Below are 7,180 nucleotides of genomic sequence, written 5' to 3'. Positions count from 1 at the left end.
CAGAGCATTTCAAGGCAGTGGAGCTCAGGTAGGCTCTCTTGGTTTCCCTTCTGAATTCTGCTAGGTTGCATTGCTTGGTAGCTCTCAGAAACTTGTCTGCAGCAAGGTTTCCATGTAGTTCTATGCATATACTATTCACAATGGTACCCTTCAAAAAGTACTCCAGGTCAGCTTTTGATTTTTTATATTTAATTATTTTTATTATTTTTAAAATCCTGATTATTTTTTTATTTGATGAGCTGAATAATGCATGTGTCCGAAGTCCTGATAATTGTTTTTGACTTCTTGGTGGCAAAGAAAATTAGTAAGTTTCTTCTCTGAGAAGCTGAACAAGTGAGGTTAACTGACAAAACCAGGGAATGTAAAGACCTCCAAGAGTAATCGTTTTCTCTATACTGGACCATAAAATAAACTCATTTTCCACCACTGGAAGAGTTGTGTGACTGTCTTGAGGCCAGAAAGGTTCCTCATCTAAAATTTACTTAATTATTACTCTTTCTGTATTAACAGAAATATTACAAAGCCTGTCAGCTGACCCTAGGACTGAAGGTTGCTATGGGCTTGTCCTCTCAGCTTACTCTCACAACATCTCCTCTTTCTCCATTCTGTGTTCATCACTTTTGGAATGCTCTTTCCAGTGCGTTGGGTATTTTACACAATCTGTTCGTGCTGATATCTTAGCTTGTTGTCTGTCAATAAACAAAATATATAGTGTTAGGAAATAGGTGTGCCGTTCCTGTAGAAGACCTTTGTCTTTGATTTGCAGGAGCTTGCTTATTTCTGAGTCCATCAAGAGTAGTTTACGTTATTCCAAGGTTACAGGGAAGTCACTGGCAGAAATGAGCCTAATCCCCTTATCGGATCAAAGAAAAACACCAACATTAGATTTAAAAAGAAAATAAAAAGGTGCAATTTTTTATGCTTTTTTTCTCAGTTATTTCTGAAAATAATTTCGTACTGCATGAATGCCTTCTACAAATTTGGTACCATATTTGTGCAGTTTGTTTCTTGTATGTAACAAATCTAATTGAGGGTTTGGGAAGCTATTGATATTTCTTTAATAACATTCATTTGCATTCAAATATATTTGGAGGGGAAAATAATTTAACCTTGTATTTTGCAATACAGTGGCCTAATAACACTAAGATATACATGCAAAAATATTTTGAGTTAGATATAATGATTCATTTATTTTTTGGCCTCTAGTAACTTTTCTATTTCAAAATCAATGGAATTTCTTTTTTCCTTATCTCTTGTGATAATACTTCCTTTTTTCTACCTCACTGGTAAAATTCTTGTACAAGTCATGGTTATTTCTTCTGAACCTGTATACTGCAGCTTCTTCCTCCGCTCTGATGAAGGTTACTCTATGCATGATAACGCAGACATAGATGCAGATTTCCAGAGTGTGAACACACATTTTTAATCTCAAAACACATTTTCATTGCAGTGGGTGGTACAAAGAATGCAGGGAAGAAAAGTGACACTCATCACTTCTTTGTTGCTTACAGAGTTCTCAAAGGTAGTCCCGAGTGGGTAAGATAGACAACCTGATTAGTTTTCTTTTCACAAAGACTGTCTAATATTCTTTTAGTGTAAGTCAAGTACTTCATCACTAGATGGCAATGTTGTATGAGACTTCGGACTGTGTTTCCAGAAGGAATTAGTGAGACCTGTGGAAGGAGGTGGTGCAATTTGTTCACAAGAATGAGCAGCCATTTTTGACAAAATTCTTTTATCTCCTTTGAAGTACCTACAGTGGGGGGTCAGAAACGATAATTTTATTCTTTGTCAAGTACAGAGAAAGACTGGAAGAAAGTTCTTAGGAAATTCAGCACATGCAGAAAAATTAAGCACACCTTTCTTGAAGAGATGTATGTTCACACTTCTCTGTCCTTTTTGCAACTCCTTTGTTATTTATTATAAAATAGTTAATGCTCAAAGACATTTGCTAAGTTAAATCAGCTGTAGGCAAGATTTTTGCCAGTTGGGATTTCTCAGTCCAAAACAAACAAACAAACAAATAAATAAATGAAAGTGAGAAAACAGATACTATTTACGTGATCACCAAAGCTCTGAAATTATAACTTTTACTGATCTTAAGACATCAGCTGATTATATCTTTTATGGGCTTGCATAATTTAAAAAAGTTATTTTACTTTGTCTTGAAGTTTCTTGGCAATTTAATTCTACATGCATAGAATTTTTTTCCAGCTTGCATGGATTATTTTTGAACAGAAGTAGTGTCAGGAAACATTTTGCACTGAAAAATCATTTGAAATTTCTGCCACTTCAATCTACTTGTGTTATCAATTATGCATTATCAGCACAAATGACCTAAGGAGTACTAGTGTGTTCCACAGTGTGTCCATAATACTGAGTATGATGTTAAGATTACAGTAAAATAGCTTACTTTTAAAATCTGAATATTAGGGATCTAAGTTGCAGAAATAGGTGAGAACATATTTCATCCAAACCAAAGGCAAAGTCTTACTGTGAAAGCAATTCTAAAGCTCAGTTTTCATGGTGAGAAACATGATTTAATACAGGTACACTTAGTTAAACAGTGCCCACAAAAACACAAAACGTTTCCTTGCATTTCTGATATCTTTTCTCCATGTGCACCCCACAGGTGAAGCTGAAGTAGTCGTAGCATCAGTAAATTGGATGTGGTCTTGTCCTAGTGAGTTCATTCTTGCCTGAGGTGCCCATGCTAGATGACTTCTTGCCTTTGGTACCTCTTTAAACTTACAGTTAATTCTGTCCAACATTTTCCTGTACTGACTCCAGAGGTGCTACCAGTTATGTGTTTGTCTGTACCTCTGAACTTCATCGTTATAATTACAGCAAACTGTAAGATAAGGTTAAATGAAAATTGTCCAGAAACCAGAGAATTACAGTCAGTTCTGAGTGGTTATCTTGCTTTGTACTTCCCAAGTATAGCTTTTCAGACGAGTGCTGTTAGTTCTGTGTTCTGGTTTCAGCTGTTGATAGCACAGTGATGTTTTTGTTAATGCTAAGTGTTGGGAGAGCTCTTGGGACCAAGCCAGTCTTCTTACAGGGGAAGAGCTGCTGCCTTTACAGTACAGGGCAGGGGTTAGGGTAGAGCCAAGACAGCTGGCCTCAATTAAGCAGGGAGTTATTTGATACTACATGACAGCATGCAGAAGGCTATAAATCTGTGGAGGAGTTCACTGGGAAGTGCTTGGTGGATGGTAAGACTTTGCATCACCAATGGGGTGTTGGTCTGCAAAAAGTTATATCGTTAACTGGGTGCTGGTCAGAGGATGGTGAGTAATTGTACAGTTGGTTTGTGTGTATATATATATATATGTATGTATATATATATATTCATGTGTATATATAAATTTTAGTTTCCATTCTCCTTTTCTGACTTAGTGAATAGTTTCAGCTTTCTCTCTCAAGCCACTTGCAGGGAAGTAAGTGAATGGCTGCCTGGCTAGGCTGAGTCATGACAGTCCTTTTGGGGCTGGAGGGGTTGAGATCTGGTCAGAATGTGTTAAAAGTAAATTGCTATAAGAGTTGTATTAGTTTAATAGTTACTGGTCACAATGTTACATTTTTCATTTTCAGAGATCAGTCAGAGCTCTTTCATGGAAACCTGTTATTTGATACCTTACTCACTATATATATGATCCCTGCTGCATTATGTATTATTTCTGAGAGATAAATTAAGGTTATCATTTTTCTGCATGGTATAACACTGACCATGAAGCTAGTCTGGTGTTAGTATTTAGTATTGCAGTCATCTTCAGGCTTGAGGAATCTTGTAGCAGGGTGTGGGAGTGATGAACAGGAGTGTTCAAGCCAGTACACTAATGTTTCTATGCCTACTAAATGTGTTTCAGAATTTGCATAAGATTAAACAACTATTAACAAATCTCTTCTAGGAATCTGCCCTGTAGCTAGATATTTATGAGTGGCAAGGAGTTTGAGATGGTATAGGCAGGCACCTAGAACAAAATCCTGAGAAACTAGTAAAATATTTGGAAAATGTATGCTGCCACTCTGGCATTTCTAGAGAGACACGAATCATTGCAACATGCCTATGCCTACAGAGCCATGTTCAACAGTTCAACACTAGTCAGCACCCTGAAGGGAAAACTGAGTGGTGTGGTTGACTTACAAGAGCAAAGGGATCCCATCCAGTAGGACACAGGCAGGCTTAAAAGGTGAGCCATGCCAACCTCGTGAGATTCAGGTGTGGAGCCCTCAGTACAAAAAAGATATGGAGATTTTGGAAAGGGTCCAGAGGAGGGCCACGAAGATGATCAGGGGGCTGGAGCACCTCCCCTATGAGGACAGGCTGAGGGAGTTGGGTTTGTTCAGCCTGGAGAAGAGAAGGTTGCGGGGTGACCTCATTGCAGCCTTTCAATACCTGAAGGGAACTTACTCCCAGGAGGGGAGTAAACTCTTCGAAAGGGCTGACAATAGCAGGACTAGGGGAAATGGTTTTAAGTTGAAGGAGGGAAGATTTAGGTTGGATGTTAGGGGAAAGTTCTTTACTAGAAGAGTGGTTAGGTCCTGGAACAGGCTGCCCAGTGAGGTTGTGGATGCCCCGTCCTTGGAGATGTTCAAGATCAGGTTGGATGGGGCCCTGGGCAATCTGATCTAGTAAATGTGTATGTTTGGTGGCCCTGCTAGGCAGGGGGGCTGGAACTACATGATCCTTGAGGTCCCTTCCAACCTGGATAATTCTGTGATTCTGTGATTCAACAAGACCAATTAGGAAGTCCTGCACATGAGCTGGGGGCAATCCCAAAGATGTAGGTTGGATGGTGAATGGCTTGAAATCAGCCCTGAGAAGGAGGATTTAGGAATGCTGGTGGATAAAAGACTCAACACGACCATCAGTGTGTACTTGCAGCCCAGAAGATCAATGATATGCCATACCTGGCTTGCATCAAAGAAGTGTGGCCAGCAGGTCAAGGGAGGTGATTCTGCCCCTCTGCTCTGCTCTTGTGAGACACCACCTGGGATACTTGCGGGTTCTCAACAAAAGGACACTAAGGTGTTGGAGCAGGTGCTGAGGAGGGCTGCAGAGAGGGTAAGAGGGCTGGAACACCATCCCTAAGAGGATAGGCTTAGATAGTTGGGGATCTTGAGCCTGGGGAAGAGATATCTCAGGGGGAATCTTCCAGCACCTGATGGGGATCTAAAGGAAAGATGGGAAAGGACTTTTTTAAATGGAACTCTTCCATTCAAGGGACTTCCTTACAAGATGGATATGGTCTCAGCTGAAAGATCTTTCCTTCCTTTGCCCCCCAAATTCTGTAGAGTACATGCCATTCTCTCTTAGTTCTGTTTGTATGTCTCTGGCAGAAGACAATTTGAGAGTGTGTTTAATAAGAAATTGTGGAATGAGGAAAGAATATTTGCACCTACTTAATTTGATAAATAATTACGGGGGGAGAAAGAGTAATACTTTAAGACTGAGTTATAATGACTTCATGTTTATTTTAATACCAATGCAGTCAACTTCTGTCATGAACCTTGCTGTTTTGTAATTTTTCAAAATAGATAAGACCAATTTTGTTCTGTACTTTGTGTAAGGTCCAGAAGAACCTCAAAATTCAGTTTTGGTACATGTCATCACTCTGTGCATTACAAGAGTTGTCTCCTACACCTTTTTATGCTTTGTCAATGACACAACTGATTATTCTTTTTTGCTCCATGCAGATAGTCTTGCCAATGCCAGTCATGAATCATAGAATCACTATGTTGGAAAGGACCTACAAGATCTTCTAAGTCCAACCATCCTTCCGTTACTGATGCTACCACAAAGAATGAAGGCGAGCAACATCCAGATTCTTTCAGTAGAGAAACAAGTAAACAGATTAACTAGTAATCCAGAAGAACAAAATGCTTTTGTTTTTAAAAAATAACAGATCTTTTATATGTTCAGGTAATATTTTGCTCTGGGGAGAAGGAATATGGTACAAAGGATAAAATGTAAAATAACTCACCAGGCTTCTAAAAATGCCCTTTTAAAACTAGAACACATAGGTTTGATAATACACATATGAGCTGAATTTTGCCTCAGAAGTCCTCCTGTACAGCCTTGGAAAAATGTTTCTTTTCCTACCATGTGTAACACCTGTTAATGCTTGTTTTTGAGGCTGAGCTGAATTCAAGAATTTTTATTTATTTATTTATTTATTTGAGAAAAGCAAGCCTATCAGCTTTAGAAAGAAAGAAACTGGTGTAGGTAGAAGCACACCATGAGAATCTAAAAATAGGTAAACAGAGTTGAAAATAGCCCAACACAAGATCTAGCTGAACAGTGCAGTGTGCTATGTGATCCTGCTCTAGGGTAGGAAACAACAAACATAAACACTGATTATCAGCACTAGTAACATTATCTGTATGGTCACATATAATTAAGACCACATTGTGCAAGGTGCTGCACAATAAAATGTCATGAAAATGATAACAGTATGCAGTATGAAAGAGAGCGTATAAACAGGAGGGGGAATGACTGTGTATGAGGGTGGATAGTGATAGGACAAGGGGGAATGGTTTTAAACTGAGACAGGGGAGGTTTAGGTTGGATCTTAGGAAGATGTTTTTCGCTCAGAGGGTGGTGACGCACTGGAACAGGTTGCCCAAGGAGGCTGTGGATGCCCCATCCCTGCAGGCATTCAAGGCCAGGCTGGATGTGGCTCTGGGCAGCCTGGTCTGGTGGTTGGTGACCCTGCACATCGCAGGGGGTGGGAACTGGATGATCTTTGAGATACTTTTCAACCCAGGCCATTCTATGACTGTACAGTTCCATACTGGAACAAATATAAAATGCTAACTATGTAAAACGTGGAGTCAAACCTGTGTGATTTGTCCAGACCAGGAGGTGATATGGCAGGCAATATGTATGGAGTATTTGGCTCTCTCTACAGTCATGAATATTTGAGTATCTTCAACATGTGGCTCATTGCTTCCATTTCAGGCTGCCCAGAGAAGCTGTGGATGCCTGTCCTTGGTGTTGAAGGCGAGGTTGGATGGGTGATGGGCAGCCTGAGCTGGTTAGTGGGCAGCCAGCCCATGGCAGGGTGTTTAGAACTGGATGATCTTGAAGGTTTCTTCCAACCCAAGCCCTCCTGTGATCCTATGATTCTGTGATTTCATTCAGGTTTATTAAGATGAGATGAGTTCTCCTGAATGT

This window comes from Coturnix japonica, chromosome Z (assembly GCF_054131305.1).
Source record: "Coturnix japonica strain WE chromosome Z, WE-NBRP24, whole genome shotgun sequence".
NCBI lineage: Eukaryota > Metazoa > Chordata > Aves > Galliformes > Phasianidae > Coturnix > Coturnix japonica.
The sequence above is the reverse complement of the archived record's forward strand: the minus strand, read 5'-3'. Positions refer to the sequence as shown.